This window comes from Hemicordylus capensis, chromosome 1 (genome assembly GCF_027244095.1).
Source record: "Hemicordylus capensis ecotype Gifberg chromosome 1, rHemCap1.1.pri, whole genome shotgun sequence".
Lineage (NCBI taxonomy): Eukaryota > Metazoa > Chordata > Lepidosauria > Squamata > Cordylidae > Hemicordylus > Hemicordylus capensis.
In genome coordinates, this window is record NC_069657.1 from 170,826,809 (window position 1) to 170,852,231 (window position 25,423).

General features: G+C 42.7%; 1 protein-coding gene across 4 annotated transcripts in view; it reads left to right on the forward strand.

The window, feature by feature from the left end:
* Positions 1 to 4,922: 4,922 nt before the first annotated feature.
* Positions 4,923 to 25,423, forward strand: part of THSD7B (thrombospondin type 1 domain containing 7B) — a 690,438-nt gene continuing 669,937 nt past the window's right edge. Inside the window, exon 1 of one of the 4 annotated variants that reach the window (XM_053254956.1) lies at positions 4,923 to 5,005. The gene's annotated coding sequence lies outside the window, so the exon portion shown is untranslated. Of the gene's footprint in view, positions 5,006 to 5,065; positions 5,102 to 7,315; positions 7,593 to 7,636; positions 7,742 to 25,423 lie in introns of those variants that run through there. The other 3 variants (XM_053254972.1, XM_053254939.1, XM_053254983.1) reach the window with 3 other exon arrangements.

Genomic DNA, 25,423 nt, shown 5'->3' on the forward strand with positions numbered 1-25,423 from the left:
GATGCAGCTGTGTGCAGACTTCTGAGTGGCATAGGCACTGCATCAGGAAATGGGGAGGGGAGGTGGAGGAGCAGGTAAGGACTGGCTTTACTCATGCTTAAAGGTTCCGCTCCCTGCCCCACAGAAATGGTTCGTGCACATCTCTATCAGAGAAAAGGAGATCCTTCAGGAAATCTGTGGCTCACTGTGTCATGTTGAGCCAATGTCTCATGGTTATTTTGGTTGGTCTGCATCACTCAGAAATTAGTGTTCTAGGTTTCTCTCTCTCTGCAATATGATGCATTTTCCAGAATAGGTAGCAGAACCTGGAATCTCTGGAAAGTTCATAACTGGGTATATACTCCAATCTAGCTCCATGGATTGTGCAGTTTTGATTAACATCACAAATCTGCCTTATCGGCCCTTAGAATAACATCACCTGGAAATGGGTACCTGAATATGGATGTTGTGGGAATTTTGTACTTACTACTCCCATCTAGCCCAATCCATCTGCTGGCTGTCAGAATAGACAATGGTCTGAGTCAGTATAAGGCAGCTTCCTATTTATGTACCATTGTTTTACACCATTTCCAGATCGCACAATGAGTGAGAGATTGTCCCGAAAATATTCTCAAGTTTTTGAGAAGAGCATCTTCAGGCTACCTCTAGGCTAGAGGTCTGACAAGAGCTCTCAGATCTGGGATTAGGGTAATGATTCTAGATTAGGGATCAGGGCATGTTGGCCTGGACTGAGCTTTGCTGCCATTCATTTCAGGAAAATAGAAGAAGGTCCCATCTAGAGTTGCCAACTGATAAGGAAAAACATGCCAGACCTTTTCTTACAGAGGCTTAGTCTCCAGAAATCAGAAGGGAGGTGTATCAACAGCATGGAGAGAAATATACACACCACACTGCTGATAAAGCTACAGGGATCAGTTTGAAAGTTGGCAACCCTTACTGCTCATCCTTTACACTGGAAGCAGAGAGACGCTCTCCACTGTTCTTTTTGTCTCTTATGCTGCTACTTTCGCCTCAGCAACTTCAAAGGAAACCGTGACAGCAACATCAGCAAGCTATTGTACAGCACTGTCAACAAAACTCTTCCTACATTATTTAACAAACCACAAAATAATCCATGAAAGATAAATTGGTTTCCTCCCTAGGAAAGAAGAAAAGAATGAGCCACCACATCTTTACCTCGTAGACACCAATTAACAAATCTGAAAGAATCAAAAATGGAGAAGAAAAATTTGCTTGCTTCATTGAGTTCAAAAACAAGAATGTGTTTTGACTCTATCTGGTACATAATAATAACAAATTACAACAAAGTGGAACCTGAGGGGAAACATGACTTCTTCAAAACCAAAGTAAAAAACAAAACAAATGAAAAACACAAAATAACAAAGCAGCAGGCCAGCTCAGCCTCTTTCAAATAAGGACAACAAATTCAAATCATATTGAACGTGATCTATGTGACATACTTATCCTGTTGCCAATATCCCAAGATCTCAACGTCCCCCAAGCAAGGCTCCCTACAGACCAGAACAACAACACAAGTTCTGCTCTGCTCTAGTACTTGTAGCAGTCAGCAGACACTTGAAATGGCATGAAGACAAATACTTATTTCCCTGCTAATGTCTGTGGATCAAGTGATCAAAGACACAGGAATAAGGATTGTGGTGGGGGGGGGGGAGGCGAGGGTGGAGATGACAATCGCAAAGCAGCAAGTTTAACAGCTGCACTATAAGAGTTCAGTACTCTCTAACATCTGCACACACAGAATACCTGAAGTGAGGTGAGGAATAAACAGAAGACAAAGAAATCTGGCAACAGAATGAGGGGAACTATGTCACTTTTGAGACAATTAGTAAAATACCATTTTTGAAACCCCATTTTGACGGGAAACATAGGAAGCTGCCATATACTGAGTCAGACCATAGGTTCACAGACTGGCAGAGGCTTCTCCAAGGCTGCAGGCAGGAATCTCTCTTAGTCCTGTCTTGGAGATGCCACTGCCAGGGAGGGAACTTGGAGCCTAGATGTTCTTCCCAGAGCGGCTCCATCCCCTGAGGGGAATATCTTACAGTGCTCACACTTCTAGTCTCCCTTTCATATGCAACCAGGGTGGACCCTGCTTAGCTAAGGGGACAAGTCATGCTTGCTACCACAAGACCAGCTCTCCTCTCAAAATAATACAACTGCTGGTTAGGAAAATAGGAAGCTGCCATATACTGAGACGGACCATAGGTCCTTCTAGCTCAGTATTGTCTTCACAGACTGGCAGTGGCTTCTCCAAGGTTGCAGGCAGGAATCTCTCTCAGCCCTATCTTGGAGATGTCAGGGAGGGAACTTGGAGCCTAGATGTTCTTCCCAGAGCGGCTCCATCCCCTGAAGGGAATATCTTACAGTGTTCACACTTCTAGTCTCCCTTTCATATGCAACCAGGGCAGATCTTGCTTAGCTAAGGGAACAAGTCATGCTTGCTACCACAAGACCAGCTCTCCTCTCCAGAATGAGATGAACTAGAATGGTTCTTCCTGATGTGCTAATTTTCTACATAAAGGGAACTTGTTTTTTTGGTTTTTTTTTAATGCAGGGGAACATTCAAAAATACAATTCCCACCTGAAATGGTTCCCCGAAACTCCTCTGCCTCATTCTGCTTCAAGCAAGGAGAGGATAATTTCTTTGGGGGAGTAAAATGCTGTTTCACTGCATGGGAGTGAAGGAGGCAGACAGTCGGCTTCATAGTACAGAAGATACTTTCCCCTCAGACAATATGACTTGAGTGCTTCAGGTCAATGCATGGCCCCCAAGACTGCATTAAATAGCTAAGGCCAGTATAAAGAAACAAGCAAGCGCTTGTCAGTGCTAATAGCTCCCCCTTCCAATCTTCAAGGAGCATGACATCTTGCTTTCTTGGCTATCAGCTATTTCCTCCTTTCACATATGCAGTCTCTTGTTTGAATTTAGCACTTTGGAGCTCATCTTCATGCTTTTTAAGTTTATAAAACCCCTAGAGATGTGTGTCATTTACTGTACTTGAAAGACATAATTTGTAAGAAAGATGGCAGAAGTCAGATATGCATCAAGTCTGCAGTGCCTGAAGACCAGTTTCGGTACTGCATTGATTTGCTTTAAAAGAGTGTAGGTAACTTCTGTTTCTTTCTCACTTCAGCTGTTCTGTGTGTGAACACTGCAGAGGCCAAATTACTTAAAGTGCATTTGTGATTTTAGTCACTTGGGATGGGCAAGATTTGTAACGGGCCTCTACTGCTGAATTTTTGATCAGCTTGTTTAGAGGGTAGCCCAAGGTATTGCTGCGCCTGGGGTGACATGCTACATGCCGCCCCCTTCCAAACCTGACCCTTCTGCAGGCTTTGAAACTAGTGTCATGGCAGGCAGGCAGGCAAGTTGCTAGCAGCCTCAGCTCTCCTCATGCTGTTTGCAAGATCTGCAAGGAGCGTAAGGAGAGGCCTTCCTTGCAAAGCCTGCAAGGATCAGATCAGCCCTGAAGAGCTGCTCTGATGGTGGTGGTGGGAGGCATTTTTCTGTCCTGTTTGGACCCCAGTAATCTGCTGCCTGAGGCAACTACCTCACCTCACCTCATGAAAGGGCCGCTTCTGGCTTGATTTGCAGACATCGGTACAGTAGCAGCCAGTGGGTGTGCTCCACTACTGCTGCACCTGAAAGCTGTTTGGAGCAGTGCCCAGCACCTCCTACAGTGGGAGATTGGCCTCTGCCAGTTGAGTGGCAGAGCCGATCCCCCACCTCAGTGGGTGCTACGTGTCGCTCGCCTGCTCTGAGCAGCTTTCAGGTGCAGCAGTAGCGGAGCTAAAGATGCCTCTTGCCACCCCCCTCCGGGGGGGGGGGAAGAGGGTAGGGTACCAGCACTACCTGCTACTGCATCAGCAGGTCATAATTCTCCTCTTTTCACACGTAAGGAGCCAATAATTATTCAGTAATACTCTGCAAATATACAGAGACACTATTTCCAGGCTCTGCTAGTGTTACTGAAACTGCAAACTGAATATAGCTCCTATTGTCTGTCTGGTACAGTGTTGTAGGACTGGATGAACTGGGTGACCTATTGTATGGATAGTAGACCATACTGCTTTTCAGCGGCTCTCTGTAGCTGTGCCTTTAAGAGGAACATGATCTGCAGCAATGATCAGTGAATCCTTTTGCTAGTCCAGAAGATCAACATAACTATGTACTGATAGCTATAGATGAAGCTGCTATTACAGAGGCTGGCAATAGTAATTTCAGTTTGTATTGACCACAGGTCATAATGCAAGGAAAACTCTACATTATACAAGTTCCAGAGCTAGATAAACGTAAAATATAATCATGTTTTTTTTTTTTTTAAAAAAATTGTGATAAAGTAAAAAAAACTGCTTATCAGTCACGTCACGTCAGTCAACTGCATAAGTATCAAGAAATTTAACACAGGTGCTGATGGAAAAGTTGGCTGCTGTAGCTAGAATACAGCTCTCTGCCTCAGAAGCTCTGTCCCTTAACCCCTAACTCAGGCTATTCTAGTTGGGTTTATCCCACAGGACTGGTCTACTATATTTGCAGAAGAATGAGCTAGTTGAAATCTGGACTGCACCACTTCAGACAGCAGGGTGAGAGATCCCATTTTTGAATGTTCTCCTATGTTTAAAATGAACATCTAAAATATTTGTGCAAATAGAAAATCAGCACAGTAAGCAATCAGTTTGGACGAAAAGCTCTCAACCTGGTATGTTAGTTCTTTTCTTGCAATAAGCATTCAAAAGTGGTGCCTTCCACCTGCCGTATAATGTGGTACAATCCATGCTACCATCTCCTTCCTGCATGTGCAGACTAAGCTTATTTAGAGTGCTCTTCTCAGGCCTGTTCTTAATATGCAGCAAAATGATGTGGCAGAATGGATAGCACCAGTGTGTGTGTGTGTGTGTGAGGGAGAGAGAGAGAAGTACAGTTTTGAATGCTTCCCCTTGTAAAATGCCATACAAAAAGAAAACCAGCACAGCAAACAATGAGGTAGGCTGAATCATTGTCCTCGAGGAGGTCATATTCTCTTTGCAGGCATTTTTAATATGGGAAACAGTTGTGGACTCTTCCATCTGTAGTGCATTGGTACGTATATAGTAATCCATTTTCACATTCCTTACTTTTTCTGTTTTAACTTTGTTTTAGAACATAAGATAAGAAGAGCCCTGCTGGATCAGGCTGAAGGCCTATCTAGTCCAGCATCCTCTTTCACACAGAGGCCCACCAGATGCCTCTGGGAAGCCCCCAGGCAAGAAATGAAGGCATGCCCTCTCTCCTGCTGTTGCTCCTCTGCAGCTGGTATTTAACCCCTGCTAACTGAGCAAAGAGACACCTTTTAAAGTGCTGATTATCTTCTATTTAGCAGGGGGAGACCAACTGGCCATCTTTCCAGGGGCTGTTGCTGGTGTCTACCTTATGTTTCTTTTTAGATTGTGAGCCCTTTGGGGACAGGGGAATATCTTATTTACGAATTATTTATTTTTCTACTTTGAACAGTGGTATATAAATATTTGTTGTAGTAGCAGTAATATAGGCATCTTGCCACTGAGGCTGGAGGTGGCCTATAGCCCTCAGAATATTAATAATATTATTAATAATAATAATTTGATTTATATACTGCCCTTCCAAAATGGCTCAGGGCTGTTTACAAGTAGCCACTGATAGATCTATCCTCCATGAATTTGTCTAAGCCCCTTTTAAAGCCACCCAAGCTAGTGGCCATCACCACATCCTGTGGCATTTTATCTGATTTTATTTGTCTTTCTATTAGTATATATTGCTTGTATGTTCATGTTATGTTTTCAAATTATGTCATTTATACCCAGGGGTGGCCCAAGCCATTTTGCTGCTTCAGGAGAAGGAAAATACAATGTTCTCCTCATCTATGGATGGGGCTCCACATTCTCAGGCCATGTTGCTGAGGCATGTGAGCATTCTCGATTTATGCCACCCAGCCAAGCAGTGGCATAAGCTGGAGCAGCAGAGCTCACACTGGAGGGAAGCAGGGAAGGTGAAGCTATGAACAGCGTACCTTACTGGGGTGAGGAAGGCGGCAGGTGGCGGGCTATAATGGTACAGGCCGGTGCTTGCTGCCCCCTGCTTCCCTCTTTGCGCCTGTTTCTGAGACAACCACTTCACCCTACCTCATGGAAGGGCTGCCCCTGTGTATACCCTATCTTTCTTCCCTCGTGGCACTTGAGGCAGCCTATATTTATTTATAGAAATATTATTTATTTGTATTATTTATTTATATCTATGTAAACAACTGTGGGGACTTTTTGTTGCAAAGCGATATTTAAATCTTCGTCATATCAGTTTATGGAGATGCCAGTCACCCACACATCCAGACACTGACCTGCTTAACGGCAGCAAGGTGGTTACGTTATGCGCGCTCTGGTTGTATATGCTACTTTTCTCTTTGAGCCAGGAGATACCACTTGACACTACCATTATAGTATTCAATTATTAAGACACGTATACTGCCTAGGGACTTTTTTTTTAATAGGGTGATATATAAATGTACTAAATAAATAAAAATATTAATCTCTTTATTTCAGTCAATGACCAAGCTTAACACCAACTTTTAAAAAAAGTATATGCTGCTTCTCAAGAACAGTAAAAAAAAAAAGTTCTAAAGTCACTCATAGCAAAAGGTATGAGATGGGGGTGGGGGAGGTTTATTGTCCCCAAAAGGTTCACCATCTAAAAATATTCCTGTTAACCCACAAGGTCAGCACACTCTGTAGTTGGAGGTCGCTATCTCTACTTGATTGTGTCAGTGTTAAGAAGTGTTGAGCATTTTTCACAGAAAGGTGGAGAAACAATATCAAAAATAGATACTCCCACCTCTCCCGTCCCTTCTACGGTTTCATTAGTTCTGCCAGGCCTGGAGTCTCCAGGAATCAGCATCACCCTGCAGGCGATTCTTGAAAGTAATCTTGGCGGTTTTCATGGCTTGATAGGATACGACGCAACTATTAGCGGCGGGACGTGAGGCATCACCAGCAAGAGCTTCAGGTAGAGTTGGCCACCCTCCTAGCAGGCTTCATTCTGCTGCACGTGCAGCCCGGGCCTGAGCGCAGGAGGCATTCCAGACAAGCTTGGGGTGACTTCCCCAAGTTTCAAGACTGAGCTCTGGCGTTGCTTTTAAACGGAATCCGCAGCCAGGCCAAGGCTGCCGCCAGCAGCGAAAGCCTCCTCGCCCCGCTGCCCGTCCGTCTGCTCCCTGCGCGCCCCTCTGCAGCGGAGGAGCATTCCCTTCGCCGGGCTTCTCCTCCTGCGCTCCTTCCCCACCGAGCCGGGTGGGTGGGTTGGCTGGCTGGTTGCCGGCGGGAGCCACCGAGCAGCCAATCGCGTCGCAGCGCTGTACAGCAGATGGCGTTAGCCGGCGCGCCTTCGCTCCCTTTCCTCTCCGAAGCTTAACACCTCGCGGCTGGTGCACAGACGCCGGGCTATGGGTGGGCTGCTGCCAAACCACCATCTTCCTCTGCCTGGGGAAGTGCGCCGCCACCGCCGCCGCCGCTGCTGCTGTTCCTGCTCCGGCCGCCGCTCACTTTGCTACAGCGAGGCGAGCCCGGTAAGTGCAAATCCTCGTCTCAAGCGGCGGGATCGCAGCCTGATGCTCCTTGTCTCTGCTGCGCCGGTTTTTCTGGTTTTTTTCTTTCTTTCTTTCCCGCCGCAGGATGCGAACTTGGGAGCAGACAGCAGTGACTCCCGGGCAGCCGCGTGAGTTCTTCTCTTGCCACCAGCCCTTTCCGGCTTGCAGTTTTCCTGCCCCCTTTTCTTTAGGATAGGGAAGTGGTCGGGGGCGGGGGAAGACTGAACCACCACTGAGGCTGCATGCAGGAGCACCCCTGGGGTGGAAGATCGCTTTGCCAGCCCATCCTGCTGCTGACTCCTGGCATTCCGGATCGCCTTATTACCTAAGCTAGACTGACGATCCAAACACTTTCGGAATATTCTGGGAAGATTTGAAGCTGGGCTGCTCTTGAACTGGACTGTCAATTCCTACATGACCGGCACCGCTGGCGATACAGGAGTGCTCTAACGTGCTCCTCGATTAATTTCCTCTCTCTTTCTTACCCTTCCTTAGGGTGGCTGTTAATCTGCATTGCGATTGCTCAGTTTGTCTCCCGCACTGAAACGGGAAAGAAGTTTGCGGGCGTCTGCGGTCTGCTTGTTGGACTCCCCCCTTTTATTCGGTAGGGAACGTGAGAGCAGTTCTAGCCTTGCTTGGAATGACATGGGAATGAGATCGGGTAGTTTTATTTTGTAGGCTTCAGCTTGGGGAATCCAGACGACGGGGACGGGTTTTTGAAAACGCGCTGGTGTGGCATTAAAGGTTTTGTGGAACTCATAGCGCGATCCTAGCCGTATGTACGGAGAAGCAAGTTCCACCGAGTTCTGTGACACTTATTCCCAAGCAGCCAGTCTGCAGTCTAGGAAGTCCGTGAAACAGTGGGGTTTAGTTCTGCATGTATAGTAGGATCAGGTTAGGCACCTGCCAGAGTTCGAGAACAGCACAATCCTGTGCATATTCAGAAGTTATTCCCACTGAGTCCAGTGGGGCTTAGTGACTGACATCCTGACTAAAATATCCAGTAGCATTACCTAGGAGTTCCTCTAAAGGACTAGTAAAATTCAATAGTGTTTAGGATTGCACTGCATGGTTTTGATCCTGAACACACTTGCCAGGGACTTAAGCATGATTGAACTCACGGGGCTTCCCTTTGGAGTAACATGCTTAGAACTGAGTTGAGTCTGCAAAACTGAAATTGGGTTATTTCATTAATTCTGTATTTCAGTAGCTACAGAATTTGGTAGTTACCTTAATTTAAAGAATGCTGCTGTCCAAAGGGCAGGATCCAATTTAGGTTAGAAGAAGAGAGCAAAAAAGGGATTAACCTCTTTTAATCTCAATTTCTGTGCTGTGTACATTACTTTCTGCACCACCATAACTCTGTTCCAGAGGGCTTGTGGATAGCATGAGTTGCTTATCGCTTCTTTGGAATAAATAGCTATTCTCTGTCCTTGATAATTTTTAATGCCATACAGGTTACTGTTGGAGTTGGATACTCTGATTTTAGTTCAATAAACCTAGGCGCCATTTATTGGATTCTGCCATGCCAGTTATGAATGCATACTACAACTGTGCTGCTGTGTATGATAAAACGGTGTCTGGAGGGGAACCAAGATAGTATCTCCCCCCACCCCTTCCATTTATGTGTGTATCAGTAGCTTCTCTGTGTTCTGTTAACCATGCCTAGTACAGTCTGTATGGTGAAGCATCAGTGTGTGGGTGTGTGTGGCTTTCCTGATTCAGGCAGTAGCTGAATGTCAAGATGATGAATTTGTGTCTCAGATGTAGTGTCAAGGATAGCATAGGTTTGTTGGGTAACTAGAAGGCAGCTAATCTTTAGGGACCTCTCTTTTGTGCTCCCTGGGACGTGGTTCTAATAGCTGCTTTCAGGTTGTTTCATGGAAGAAGGCAAAAACTTTTTAGCTTTCTAAAAAGACTGAGATCCCCCCCCCCTTAATTAAGGGTTAAGTTCTTCAGCGTGAACATGATTACACTTTCCAGCGCAGATAGACAAATTAGCATTGGGAAGAGAGGATAACATGTACTGAAGGGCTTCTTCCTTTTTTTTAGTGGGGGCAATTACTTTATTTTCACTGATCTGTCATTCTTGTGTTTTGTCTCTTTCATATTCTGCTTGTATTGCTTGTCTTCTGTGACAATACAGTAACCCCTAGAGTTGTATTCAGCACGCCTCTTTTGATTTGTCTTTTGTACTTCTTCTGTGTTTCAAAGTAGATTGAGTGGATTTCACTATTCTTCCTATTTGCTTAACCTTTTGGTTTGGTCAGTTATTGAAAAGCCATTACTCTTGAGTTCAGCTGGGTCATCTTCACATATCAATTTTCTGCCATGTTCTGATAAATGCACCAAGGTCAAGCCATGTAGAGATTTGCTCTTTGATAGAGAACAAATCGACAGCAGTAGGTTTTTGATGCCTATTCCTCTCCCCCGCCCCGCGCTTCAAAACTGATCTTGCCCTTATTGTATAGAAGCTATTTTAAAAAGTTAAATGCTTGTAAAGTGAAATGTGCGCTGGCCTCAGTTGGCTTGCATGGCTTAAGGCTACAGACACTTACTTGGAGCAAGTCCTGTTTAATGTAGGAGGTTTTCTTCTGGGTCAGGATGCATAGGATTGGGCTGTACAGCTGTGATCCTGAGCTCTGCAGGGACCAATACAACTCCATTTTCAAAGTTGTAAAAACTTTGAAACTCTCTTTATCCAACCCCAGTCAAGCATCCCTTCGGTGGTTGTTGCAGGTGACTACCTTATGTTTCTTTTTAGACAGTGAACCCTTTTGGGTCAGGGAACCATCTTATTTATTATTTACTTTTCTATGTAAACTGCTTTGAGAAAGTTTGTTGAAAAATGGTATATCAATAGTTGTTGTATAGGAAGAAATGCCCATACTAAAACACTTCAACTTGGCGGTAAGGATTATTGATTTTCTGGGTCTTACATCAAGTAAGGCTGTTCACACTCAGTTGAGAGAGTAAGTTCCATTGAAATTAGCAATGACACTTTTGAGTAACCCTGTCTAAGACTGAGTCTTCTTGTGCATTTACAAGTGCAGATTTTACTTATGAAAGTCTGGGACTAGCTTCCATGTAAAATCAGATTGAAAAAAACATTGTTTTTACAAATATGATTTTCAGTTCTTAGTTAAATTGCTACTTGCAAAAATGGGTGATGTTCTGAAATGTATTTCTTTGAAGTGAAGTCTGTTGAAGTTGGAAAGAAAACTGTCTTTAGGTTTTCTTCCAAGCCTTAGATTTTCTCCTATGAAAGAGGAGAGGATGCGAGACAAGTATTTTAACTTCACCTATTATGAGGACTGTGTTAAAGCACAGGGAAGTTGATGTTCTTTACAGTAATTGTAATGGATGAGAACGAGTTGTAGAAGAAATCACAGACAGTGTGCATGTGTGCGTGCGCATGTGGGCATGCATGCATGCATGCATAGAGTACCCATAATACATGAAATTGAATGTAAAAATATTCAGCTGTGCTTCTACAGGTGCCAGAACATGATGATGAAAAAAACTAGTTAACTCCTTTACTTGTGAATTATGTACAGCCAACTTCAATTACTTGAAAGAAATCAGTGAGGTTTGCTCTCTCTATGTTAATGTGTTTATGATTAACCAAAATGCTCTAAGCACTGGCAAAGTGGGAAAAGCGATCATACAACACCATTTTCAGACTTGTGTAAAAACTATAGTATAGGGAGAAAACTGACTGACTGACTAAATCTCAAAAGCTTCTAGTTAACTGAATAAGATATTTTTGAGGCAAAGAAATAGACTTTGGTCTAATTCTGAAAACCCCCCGCAAATGGTGATTTACTTATCTGAGCATTACAAATCACTTGTGTTTGTGGTTACATTTGTGTTAATTGAGTTAAGTCTGTAAATTCTCTGCAGGACACTTTTGCATGCGTTGTATATAGAAGACTATATACTGGTTCATAGGGATCAGCAGAACCCCCCTGAGACATTTCACTTGCCTTTAAACTTGTGCACTTCCCCTGAAAATTTTCATATGTCTCACTTGGGAGGAATGCCGAAGTTCATTTCACTTTAAATTTCACTTTGAAATTTTACATTTTGGCACTACTGAATGGAGCGGGCATAAGAGAACCAAACTTTTTTCCCTTCAGTTTTTCAACTCCGATTCCCAATAGATAACCTAGCAAAGAAGACTTAATCTTACCTTCTGGGAAATATGCATCTTCTTTGTTCAAAATATGTGATTAGAATAGCATGGAGACTATAAAGCACATGGCTGTATTATGGTAATAAATTAATGAACCGATTATAGAATGGTAAACAATTGTTATTTGGGGCATCAACAGGACTTGGAGTCATGACTAGCACAGTAGAATGCTCAGGAACTAGGAGGTCTTGGTGATTGACATTGTGCTGTATTTGGTTGCTCCTGTGTATGGTTGGTTGTTTTATGGAAGAATGTGTAGCTGTTTGGTCTATATTAGATGCATGCACAAGATAGCTTTCTATTTGATTTTGTTTCAGGTGTTGGGTGTCTTTTGAAAGCAGATTTGTAATTTTCTGACTATATTGCAGTATCATAACAATAGCACTAATGGCTATTGCATAAAGTGCATAGCACTTTGACATGCCTACCCCAGTGGAACTGTGCTGATTTCACTGTATGAGACCAAAGTATATTGAGAGTGCAGGCTCAGGTTGCGATGTTGTTCACAGGCTGCTTAAATCTCAGTAGAAGTTGATAGGATTTTAGCAGCTTAGTTGTACACAGGATTGCAGCCACAGCCTGCATTTCTGGCATACCACATCTTTCATGAAATTGTACATAGAGGACTAGACAGATGCTAGATGCTGTGCTCCATATGTATGCATTATGGTAGGCTGTTGGCTTGTGACCTGAGGTCAAGTTCCCTCCTACTTTATTACTTCTGGATCAGTAAGGACATTTGAACAAGCTCTGTGTCTTGTTGCAGTTTTCCCAAGATGTTATATGTCTGCTTCTTTAAATACATACATATCCTCTTCCTAAATATATCTTTGATCATCTTGATATATATATATATATATATATATATATATATATATATATATATATAGTGCAAGTGTATATGGACTGTGCTATATTCTACTATATGAAATCTGGAAATGTGTTCAAGATTTGTTACTTGGTGGAGGCATATAAGAAGAACCTTGCTGGATCATGTCAAAAGATCCATCTAGTTCAGCATCCTGGTTCCTTTCATGATCATCCAGATGGCTCTGAAGAGCAGGATATGTAGGCAAATATTCTTCTCCCACTACTGCTTCCCTGTAATTGGTATTCCAGTGGATACTGTCTCTGAACTTCAAGGTAGCATGTAGCCATTGATTAGACTTGTCCCCATTCAAAGACATCCTAAGCTAGAGGTCACCACTGCATCTTGTGGTAGTGAATAGCACAGGTTGTTTATGCACTGTGTGAAGAAACATTTCTGTCTGCTTTGAATTTCCTGCCAATCAGTTTCCTGATGACCCAGGTTCCAGTGTTCTAACCCTATCCACTTTTTCCACGCCTTGCATAATGTATAAACCTGTATCATGTCTCCCCCTTAATAAGCTTTTTTCCTAAAAAGCCCGAAACGGAAGGGAAGATGGGTGTTCCATATTTATTTTTCATAGCCCCTGTGAGATTCAGGTACCACCTGGGCTCCTTTTGATTTATTTGCATTATTTTAGTATATATTTCAGCATGTCTCAAAGGATAAGGATGAATTGCAGTAGTGTTATATGTAATGGAGCAGTCAATCTTCCTTAAAAGTTGTTAGAGTCCAACACAATTTTGAAGCATTTGTATATCAAAGATACCTTGCAGTTGGGGGTAAGGAGGTGGAGGTGGAGAGGAGTCAGTGCCAGATGTTTCAGCAGCGGGCATAATCTCCGGCTGCACCTTCCTAATGGAACAGTTGATGTTACAAAAGCTCTGTTCACACATTATGTTGAACACTTGTACAACAGGTACAGTGTACACAGGTACAGATCTGAACACAAGTGCAGTTGTTGACATGTTATGTTGAACGCAGGTACAGCAGTACACATCCTATCTGTTCCATGCATTGGAGGGACCTATACCCAGGTTCACTTTTAAGATGAACACAGGTACCATCATCCATACACATGTACACATATACAGACATCTGTACACTCGTACCACATAATATCTGAATTGGGCTATAGTCACTGTGGTAAAGGGAGGGGTAAATACAGTCCTACTTTGTCATCAGCTGTCTCCCCCCCACCCCAGCAGGAAGCGCTCCCCCTGCAATCAATCTCTCTCTCTCTCTCTCTCTCTCTCTCTCTAAATTATATATATCTGTCAATATCTGGAATTACCCTCTGGGCCAGTCTGGACAACATTCCTCCCCCACCCCCACAAGCAGCCCATTTTATTAAGGAAGGTAATATCCTGATAAAGAGCCCCTGGTGGCGCAGTGGTAAAACTGCTGCCCTGTAACCAGAAGGTTACAAGTTCGATCCTGACCAGGGGCTCAAGGTTGACTCAGCCTTCCATCCTTCCAATGTCGGTAAAATGAGTACCCAGAATGTTGGGGGCAATATGCTAAATCATTGTAAACCGCTTAGAGAGCTTCGGCTATAGAGCGGTATATAAATGTAAGTGCTATTGCTATTGCTATGTCCTGGAGTTCTTCAGGCACAAACCTATATCATGTGGCAGTGGGGGGCGTTGGTTGTCTGAACTTCCATTCTACTATTTGGCCCAAATTTGGACTGTGTGTAGAATAGCAGTGAATCCATTCCCCATGTGATAAAGGAACATGCCAGGGCCATTCATACATCTCCCTTCTTAATTGTGTGGGTCAGTTTGTGTAGGGAAAATATTGTCCAAACTGGCTTAGTGTAAGCATAGCCAGGATCTAGACCAGTTGTCTGTTTTTGTGTTGCAGATAGTGATCATATTCTTGTTGGTCTCTTGTAGGACATCCCCATCTCGGGTGTGTGTTCATATGAATCTCACACTGTGGGACAGTTCAGGCATATATTGCTTCTGATATACAGTGGTATGGCACTTGCATGTTTCTCCAATCATGTGGGGGAAATCAGTGCAAATGGAGAGCATCTGTGAACATCAGCGAATGAATGAATAGTTTATTTCTATCATTGATCAGAAAACAGAAAGTCAAACATAAAACAAAATTATACAAAATCCCAATAAGAGAAACAAAAGGGGGAAATCATTTTAAATCCAAAATACAGTTAGAGGTTTTAACTAATAATTACATCACTGCTCAAACTAAAAATTTAAACTGATAAAGTTGCCAGCTATTGAACAAAACTTGGCAACATTTAAAGAAATTTCATCAGATATATCAGCTAAAAGCAAATTTAGATAAAAATTATCTGAATGTCCCAGAAATACTTTTATGAAGGGTGACAAATAGTAATCACGAATATCCCTATAAAAATTACAACATTACATGTGCAGTTGTTTCTATACTTCCACTGTTACAGGGGCAAAGTCTCTCAGCATAAGTTTTTTAAAAATTGTACCTCCCTTCTAGGACTGCCGTTTGAAGTGCGTTGAGGTGAGCTTGTGTTAGAGCTTTGCGATACTTGGGAATAGTTATTATACCAAGATATCTAACTGGTTTATTAATGACATCTTGGTTTCCCAAGATAATTCCTCTAGTATATGACTAAGCTCTATCTGTTTCTCCATATCTAATACACATTGTTTAACTATCAACTTGGCTTTTGAAAAATCCATAGATTTTAAATAACCTGGGGATAGCCTATGCTACAACTTCTTCTCCACAGCTTGTTTCCCATAAGATTGAAAAACATCTGTGAGTACCAGTGCAGCCAGACCTGAAGGATGGAAATTCAATTTTATCCATAGATCAAAGATACTTAGCCATTGCCGTGTCTCGATTTTGGAAATCCATGCTTCCAGACGAAGTGCCGCATTGGGCACACACCATGGTGCCTGAAAGGTACTCCTTAAAAATTTGGATTGAAGGGCTTCTAATTTACTGAATTTTTTTGGTGGTCCAAACTGAGCTCCATAGAATAACTGCATGGAAGATTTAGCTAAAAATAATTGTGGCAGGTATAAATTGGGCACCTCTGGAATGAAAGAAAAAGAAAATTTGTAGATCTCTGAGCATTTAGGAGTGAATAATTTAAATGAGCATTTCTGATGCTTCAAAAACTATGCCTAGATTTTTAAGGAAGCAACTTTTTCAATTTTATCTTCCAATTTCTTACTTTGTTGTGAACATCAGTGACTGTGAACATCATGTGATTGCAGAGATTCCAGTGTTCAAATTGATCTTTTTGGATAAATCACATGTATGAGTGTCTGCATATATATATGCCCTGTTTACATAGGACTTCCCTTTGCAGCCATATGTATAGGTATATAGGTATCTTCACATTTTGAGAATTATCATATTCCCATCCTTCCTTGGATGCAAGATCACTTAAAAATATAAAGTATAATGAAATGCAAAAGCTATACTTGGAGAATTTGAGTTTAGTTATTACTGTGAATAGCAGTATGAAGGGGAAAACCCCATGGAAAACAGTAGCTTCATGTAGTCAGAATCCTTTGGTTGGGCAGATGGTCTGAGAAGTGATAAGAGACTAGTTTTACAGTCTGTCTGTGAATATAATTATTCAGTAATCTATGGTTATATTCTTAGAATGAGGTCATGAAATCTTTGGTGTGCTTATTTTTTGTCTAAGTGCCCTCCAACATTGTTGGCATCTGGCTTCATTCACAATAATTAGATAGTACATCAGTACCATATAGTCTCAAATAGTTTTGTATTTATATATGTGCTGTAGGATTAATATTCCCTCTACTGCTGCTGTCTCCCTTGGCTAAATGGAATGTGGTTAGTTAGGAGCGCTTAATCATGGTGTTTAATGGCTAGGTAAAGAGTGCCAAACCATGGTTAAGAGCAGTGTTTCCTGTAACAGGGATTTCCCAGTGTTAGCTACAACACCCATCATGCTTAGCTGCAGCGGCCTTGGCTGGGAATGATGGGAATTGTAGTCAGCAACATCTGGTAATCGCTGTTACAGGGAACACTGGTTAAGAGAGATGGGGAATTTGAGCATAGGATGGTGGCAGAAGAAGTGTAGAGAGTCCTACAACCTACCTACAACCTCACAGAATGATGGATAGTGTTTGTTCAAATGTGTTGTTCTGATAGCAGAAACACTTCTGAATATAGAAGGATGTCCGGGGGCCGAAAGAACAAGTTCCAGCCCCAGATCCCTCTGCCCTGCTTCATGCTTCACAGAGCTGCAAGGAGCAGGGCTGCCTGTGTGGGCCTCCCGGAGGTGTGCTATGAAGGAAAGTTTGGTCTTCTGCGTGGGAAGGTAAGTTAAGTTCAGCCTTTCCCCCCACACCCTCCCAGCCCACCCAGGATGATCATGTGACTTGCCGCATTGTATGTTATGATTTCCCAGTTTTGACCAAAGCATCCCATTTCCCGCCCCAACACAAATATCTGACCATAGCTAGCTAGTTATCTGACCATAGATACTTAAACTGTTCCCCAGAGCTATTTGGAAGCAGAGCAGATAACCTTGGCAGAGCTTTAACATATTAACTCATGTAATGAAAGGCTCAAGCAGGGTGTCCAATGTCCAACAGGACATTTAATAGTGAAACGGTTATCTGATGAACAGATGCAGAGAACTCTCGCTTCAAGTAGTAATAAGAGTAACTAGCCGACCCTCACAGAGCATCTCTGCACTCTTTGGGGCCGGCTGTTTCCCCCCCATCCTGTCCCACTCTCTCTTGCCCCCCCGTCCCTCCCCCCTCTTCCCCCCTGCTCCCCTCTTTCCCCCTTCCCCTATCTTTTCCCCTCCCCTCCCCTCCCCCCTTCCCCACGCTCGCCACAGGGCAGCTGCCCCACTCGCTTCCCCGCCCCCTTGCCCTTGGCTCTCCTCCTCTCCCCTTCGCCTGACCATCCCGTTGCTGCCTCCTGCTCCCGGAGGCCAGGCCGGGCTGTTGCCGCCTCCTCACCTGGGATGGGCCAGGCCGTGCCACCGCCTCCTCACCCAGGACGGGTCAGGCCCTCCCCCGGCACCTTCCAGTGCCCAGCTGAGGCTGCCGACGCCTCCTTTCCCCGGACGGCCTGGCCAGGCCAGTCCGTCCCACCCCCAGCACCTTCTAGTGTCCAGCCAAGGCCGCCGCTGCTGCTTCCTTACTCGAGATGGCCTGGCGAGGCCAGGCCGTCCACCCCCGGCACCTTCCAGCGCCCAGCCGAGGCCGTCACTGCCTCACACAGGATTGCCTGGCCAGGCCAGGCCGTCCCACCGCCACCTCCTCTGGCCGTTTTGTGGCTCGCTGCTGCCGCTGCCTCCATTTTTCCACCCAAGGCCGGAACTCTCACAATGTGTTGCGAGAGTTCCGCCGCCAAATCCAGGAGGACACGCATGCCGGCTAAGAGAATTAAATATATAGATAGATGGTTCTTGCAGCAAAGAAAATGAAAGGTGTATTTAAGATAATGCAAAGTTGCTTATTTGGAAAGAAGCTTAGAAAGACAGTGGGATACTTGGGATACGAACAACATGCAGGATGTTGAATTGCAAAGGAAACAGTGCTGGGTGTGTAGAAAAAATGGAATGTGACAAGGCAACGTTCTGCTGGATGAAAACAGAAAGAGTATAAAGGAAAGGCAAACACTGAAGTTGATTTGAAGAAACTGATTGGGACAGTGAATGCGTTCAGAAAAATCACTGGATTGAAACCACTGAGTAAGGAGTCTGGAAGAAAAAGTGTAAAACATCCTCATATTTAGTGAGGATGCAGCAGAGAGAGAAGTGTGTATGCCAATCAGATCATGAGCTAAAACAGATTCAGAAAAGGAGAAAGCAAAGTACATGGGTTTGTAAGCAAGATGTAGGAAAAAACTAGCCTTCCCTATGGAAGGGCTACTGTACGAGGCTAAGAATTTAGGCCAGTTGATGCTAATGTTTTGTAAAATTTACTGCATGGAATTTCACTACCGAATCTGAACTGCTTGGGACCAAAAGTGTTCCGGATTTTGGACTTTTCCTGATTTTGGAATATTTCCATATTTGTAATGAGATATCTTGGGCATGGGATCCAAGTCTAAACATGAAAGGTTACTGTACACTGTATTTTATTTTTTAAGGTTTCATTTAAAATATAAAAATGAATAAACATTGAATTTATAACAACTACAAGTAGCTGCAAATGTAATGAAAACTAAGCTGCAACGAGTTGGTGCTGCGAGCGCATGTCGTGGTGGTTTCCGGATTTTGGAGCATTCTGGGTTTTGGATGTCTGGATTAGGGATACTCAACCTGTATATGACTTGGAAGTAAACATGAGAAATCCTTCCTGCATATAAATGTTTTCTCTGGAGTGATTTGCAGGTGTACTTTTGTGGAAGGGAAATAATGTGGGAAGTGGCTTTTGACAATTGAGAAATCACTGGATACATTTAAAAAGAGAAAGGCAGCTTAAATCTAGAACTCAAATGGATGACATACTAATGGTTTGTGTATGGAAGGGGCAGGGGTGGTTTTTGCTCATCCCTTTCGGGGGGTGTCACATCTCTGATGCCCACTCAACAAGATGTCTTTGAGGGCTAGGAGTCCTTCAGGGACATATTTTTGGGAACACTGGGGGCAGCAGAAAGAAAAAGGTCATTGCAAAAACATGCCCCTCCCTCTTTTCCTTGTCCGTATAAAATGTTCTTTTATGCTCATGATGTTAATATGTTGCCGAGTACAACAACGCTACTTGGATTAAAACTGGTTTAGTTTTATTTTATTTTGATGGGAATAAATTAACAACACTCCAAATGCTTTAGTTTGAATATGTTCATATATAAAATTTGGCCCGTTGAATCTTCTAACCAGTGGTTAAAGGTAAAGTGTGCCATCAAGTCGATTTCGACTCCTGGTGCCCTGTGGTTTTTTTTGGTAGAATACAGGAGGGGCTTACCATTTGTGTCCTCCTGCGCAGTATGAGATAATGCCTTTCAGCATCTTTCTATATCGCTGCTGCCCAATATAGGAAGATATCAGGCAGGGATTTGAACTGGCAACCTTCTGCTTGTTAGTCAAGCTTTTCCTCGATGTACCACTTAAGGTGACCAGTAATTACCAGTGGTAGTTTTGGCACTCACATGGGACCTGCAATGAAGAGTTTATCAAGCAGAGATTGTCCTAGTTTCTTTGATGTTGGAAAATTCCCATGATGCTTGTGTGTAGCATTCTCTAGTGATTAAGAGAATGGAAGAGTTCTTGCCTCTGCAGGGGTGTGTGTGTGTGTGTGTGTGTGTGTGTGTATCCCACACAGCATGTTGAATCTCAGCCACTGTCTAGTTTATCTTCTGGTGCTGTTAACTCAACAGGGGTATTGTAGCCTGCTATAAATGGCAATACATTTCCAGAAAGCACGTCATTCCAGATTGGATTATTTTTCTCTCTTTGCCTGAGAAAAGTCGGAATTGAATCTTCCAGAACTAATATGTTTGGCCTAAAATGTATTTTGTTAAAAAGTGGAAATTGGAACAACTGAAAGTTGTCAGTATAATTATTCTAGAGGCAGTTATTTATTGATAGTTTACTTGGTGGTTCCTGTGTGAGTTACTGATTTTTGTAGAATGAATGGTCAGTGAAATTAGCGGATATTCTTTTATTGGCAAGTTTGAAGATAAAGTACATTTAAAATTGGCTAAAACTAGGTCTGAAAGAAACAAATCCGTTAATTGATGAAGAGCTTTGGTTCATTCATTAATTGCTAATCAAAAAGTTGAATTGTTGTAACCAAAGCAGTCTCCTGTAGTTAAAGAGGCAGGACACACTTTGTTCGGTCATCCGATGGTTATTCTTTTTTGTTTAGTGTCTGGGTCCCAAGCTGCTAGCTTGGAGTAATGTGGCCCCGAATGAGGTGATGGGTGGTATGCACTTCATAGCACCTTCTGACACCCAGCCAATAGGGTGGAGCCAGGTACGATCTCCACCGACAGCCTACTGTAGTACTACAAATTGGTGGGGGGGAGGGAATAGAATAGAGTACTTTATGTATGACCCAAGGTCAGCATAACATGACATAAACAAAACATCTCATAACATAGGAAAAAACAATCGGAAGAAGGAAATATGTAAATATGTGCATAAGTATCCACAGATAATAATCAATAACAATTATAAAATTAATCAAGAAAAACCTGCTGCCGTAACAATACTGCAATAGAACAAAATTTGGCCACCTTAAAGGTGACATCTAAAATTCTATCCGTGGAAGATAAGAAGCATAAAAGTCTCCTGAACAGCCTGGAAAGGGTGTCAGAAGAGGAGTTAACAAGGAGCATCTTAAATCTCTCTATAATGGACAGTGCAACAGAACATGTTGGATGGATTCGACTTCCCCCATACCACATGGGCATAATCTATCCTCCCTGGGGATCCCTAGTGGGGCGGGGGGGGAGGGGGAGGGAAGAAATGGACCAGATAGAGGAGGAGGCCATAGGTGATTGAAATCCCCTCCCCTTCCCTCCCAGCTGATATATAATCCCTCTCACCCTCCAATAATAAAGGGTGGAAGTCTCAGAATCCTTCAAGGCATAGACACTAAGTATTAAGCCACTATCCTGTGTATGCTCAAAACAGAACCTCTGTCCAGAAGCAAATATTTAATCAATTGAACAGCGTTTTGATTGGTTGAATTAATCCCTTGAGATAGTTATTTCATTAAAATGCTTTGATTGTTGAGTACTGTAGCAAAAACTGAGCAGTGGCTTTATTAAAAACAACACCACCACCTAAAATAGTAGAGGAAGGATGATAATATATTTGGTATGATATAGGAAAAGGAAGACTGTGACTTGGATCCTCTGATGCTTGTTCTTGCTCAAGGGGTGGGAGCGTATTCACTGATACGTTCCTGCCACAGTCCCTCTGTGCCACATTCCATCTTCTTCTGGACGTTCCCCAACTCTCAGGAATGGATTTCCAGGTGACAGTAGAGAGCTTCAGAGGGAGTGAGAGGCAGAAAAGCCCTGGTCAAGGACAAGAACTCTGCTCGTGGAAGTTAGGATCCAATCCTGTAGTGTTAAACTGACATATAGGGGAAAGCTTCTGTAAGCGAATATATTTATTTATGCAGACTTTCTCTCTCCTGTCTAAAGCTCCATGTGTGCTCTGATGTGGATATGGAACTCCTGCATAAGCTCCTCTCTTTCAGTGTAATTCTAGGTACATTAAGAAGCTCCTCCATTAAAGCAATCAAGGAGCTTTTTGTGGATGAGGGAGCCCCATGTGCCCAGCTGAGTTTCTATGCCTGCAAGGAACTGCAGGATTGGAGCTGTTATGATACCTGCTAAAAATGAGAGGGGAAGTAACTAGATGTTACTGGCTTGTAAAACATTAGGCCACAATGCAGCACAGAGTTCGATCCCTTAAGCCTTTGGATTTCAATGGGATTAAGCATCCTAACTCTGTTGGATTTGTAGCCAGAGGTAGCTTCCCCGCCTCATGATATTGTTGTTGCTTGTCAGCTCCAGATTTTGTGTGTTTGCTTCACTAAAACAGCAGAATAATGCTCTCAATAATTCCTTTGGTAAAGAAAGCACTGTAAGAGAAATGTTGCACATTCATGAGACTGGAAGTATTCTCTGATGATTGCTTTATCAACCTTCATGTTGCTTTGGGAAATCGTTTTATTTTAAGAAGTACAAATGGGAGGTTTAGACAAGGACTACCCCATTCAGTGTGTAGCAAGCATGTCTATTTGGAAAATTGTTTGCGGGAACAAACAACCACTTTTGTACCTAATAGAACAGATTTATTTGAAAATCAGGAGGAATGTGATCTGTGTTCATTTTTTAGGAGGGCATGTTTTCCCTCCTGTTTTCTGCTAAACTTGCAGTGTGAAGGCAGAATAGTCCCCTTGAGACTAATAGCTTAATGTCAGAAATCTAGCCTGTAAGAGAGCAGTTTCAAAACAGTAAATGATTTATCTATGTGACTGCAAATAATAAAAATCCCTATGTGAGGATAACCGCCCATAAGGGTAGAGTTTTAATAGGGCCGTTGCACAAATTTTGCAGAGACAAATGTGGATGTATCCTTAATGGGGAACTGTAGCCAATTAGGCTACTTGACAAGGGTACCTGGCTGCTATAAGTGTTTGAAATTTGTTGCATTTACTTTTTACATTTTAAAAGCATACTTGTAAGAGTATACTTTTAACCCCCTGCTAACTGAGCAAAGAGACACTTTCTAAAGTGGTGATTCTCTTATATTTAGCAGGGGGAGAGCAACTGGCCCTATCCCTCTAGTGGCTGTTGCTGGTATTTGCCTTGTGTTTCTGTTTAGATTTTGAACCCTTTGGGGACAGGGGCCATCTGATTGATGTATTATTTATTTTTCTATGTAAACCACTTTGTGAACTTTGGTTGAAGAGCAGTATATAAATATCCATAGTACCAGTAGTAGTAGTATACTTAACACAGTCTTTGACACATTTTCTTTGGATCTAGGAGCATAGATCCCCAGCATAGCACCACTCCAGTTGCTGTTGTTGGTGTTTGCCTAATGGTTTTTTGTTTTTTGTTTTTTTTTAATATTTGAGCTCTTGGTGGACAGGGAACTTTCTGGTTTATTTGTCTGTGTAAACTGTTTTGAGAATTTTTGTTGAAAAGCAGTATATAAATATCTGTAGTAGTAGTAGGATGCCCTTTACAAATGACACATTTTGAACAGAATCTGGGTTGCCTGGACAAATACAGATTTTATTAAATAACTCTGCTTCTGAATATCCTAGTCTCTGCACCATGGTTAAATTTTTAGGTACTATGGGCTCCTTAGCACCTGGGATTTGTCAAGCCCTGACCTAACCTATGTATGGAGTGACTGATAGAAACATGCTAATAAGTTATTCAAGAGAATTGTGATGCTGCTGTTTAAAAGTTAGGAGGAAGATGTGGTCATAGGGTAGCATTCACATTATCCTTCATTTGGAAAGGAAGTCCTTACTTCAGAGCAAACATTCTTATTCTGACTAAGGAGAACTATGGATGGTACCCACTGTTTCTAATATATGCTGGAGACATTCCCTTATATAAGAACATAAGAACAGTCCCACTGGATCAGGCCCAAGCCCATCTAGTCCAGCTTTGTGTTTCACACAGTGGTCCACCAGAGACCACTGGGAAGCTACGTTGAGGCATGCCCTCAACTACAGGCAGGAGTTGAGGGCATGCCCTCTCTCCTGCTCTTAGTACCCTGCAACTGGTACTCAGAGTCATCCTGTCTCTGAAGCTGGAGGTAGCCTATAGTCCTCCTAGTAGCCGTTGATAGACTTCTCCTCCATGAAGTTATCCAAATGCTTCTTAAAGCCATCCAGGTTGTTGGCTGTCACCACATCTTGTGGCAGAGAATTCCACAAGTTGATTATGCATTGTGTGAAAAAGTACTTCTGTTTGTAAATTTCCTGGCAATCAGTTCCATGGGATGACCCTTGGTTCTCATGTTCTGTGAGAGGGAGAGAATTCTCTATCTATCTACTTTCTTCATACCATGCATGATTTTATAGACCTTTATCATGTCTCCCCGCAGTCGTCTTTTTTCTAAACTAAATAGCCCCAGGTGTTGTAGCCTAGCCTCATAAGAAAGGTGCTCTAGGCCCCTGATCATCTTGATTGCCCTCTTCTGTACCTTTTCCAGTTCTACAATGTCCTTCTTTAGATGTGGTGACCAGAATTGTATGTAGCACTCCAAGTGTGGCTGCACCATAGTTTTGTATAAGGGCATTATAATATTAGCAGTTTTATTTTCAATCCCCTTCCTAATGATCCCTAGCATGGAATTGGCCTTTTTCACAGCTGCTGCCCATTGAGTCGACACTTTCAACAAGTTGTCCACCATGACCCCAAGATCCCTCTCCTGGTTAGTCACTGAAAGCTCAGATCCTATCATCATATACTTGAAGTTGGGGTTTTTTGTCCCACCGTTCATCACTTTACACTTGCCAACATTGAACTACATTTGCCATGTCTTTTCCAAGTGACACCCACTTTGCCACTCACCTAGTTTGGAGAGATCTTTTTGGAGCTCCTCACAATCTGTTTTGGATTTCACTACCCGAAAGAATTTGGTATAATCTGCAAATTTGGCCACCTCACAGTTTACTCCAACTTCGAGATCATTTATGAATAAATTAAAAAGCACTGGTCTGAATATAGGTCCCAGAGGGCCCCCACTTCTTACTTTCATCCATTGTGAAAACTCTCTGTTTATCCCTACCCTCTGTTTCCTGTCCTTCAGCCAGTTAGCAATGTACGCATGTACTTGTCCCCTTATCTCATGACTGCTAAGTTTCCTCAAATGTCTTTTATGAGGAACTTTGTTGAAAGCTTTTTGGAAGTCCAGGTATATTTTGTCTACTGGCTCACCTTGATCCACACACTTGTTGACACTCTCAGAGAACTCCAAAGGTTTGTGAGGCAAGATTTACCTTTGCAGAAGTCATGCAGGTTCTCCCCCAGGAAGGCCTGTTCTTCTATGTGCTTTACAATTTCATCCTTGCGAATGCTTTCCACCAATTTGCCTGTAATTTTCCAGATTGCCCCGGATCCCCTTTTAAAATTTTTAATTAATTAATTAATTAATCAATTACTTAATTAATACCTTTCTATACCGCCCCAAATGCAAGTTCTCTGGGCGGTTTACAAAACAATAAAAACCACCAATAAAAACATTTAAACAATTAAAATTAAAAATTTAAAACTATTAAAACACAATTAAAACAGTATCTAATTAAAGGC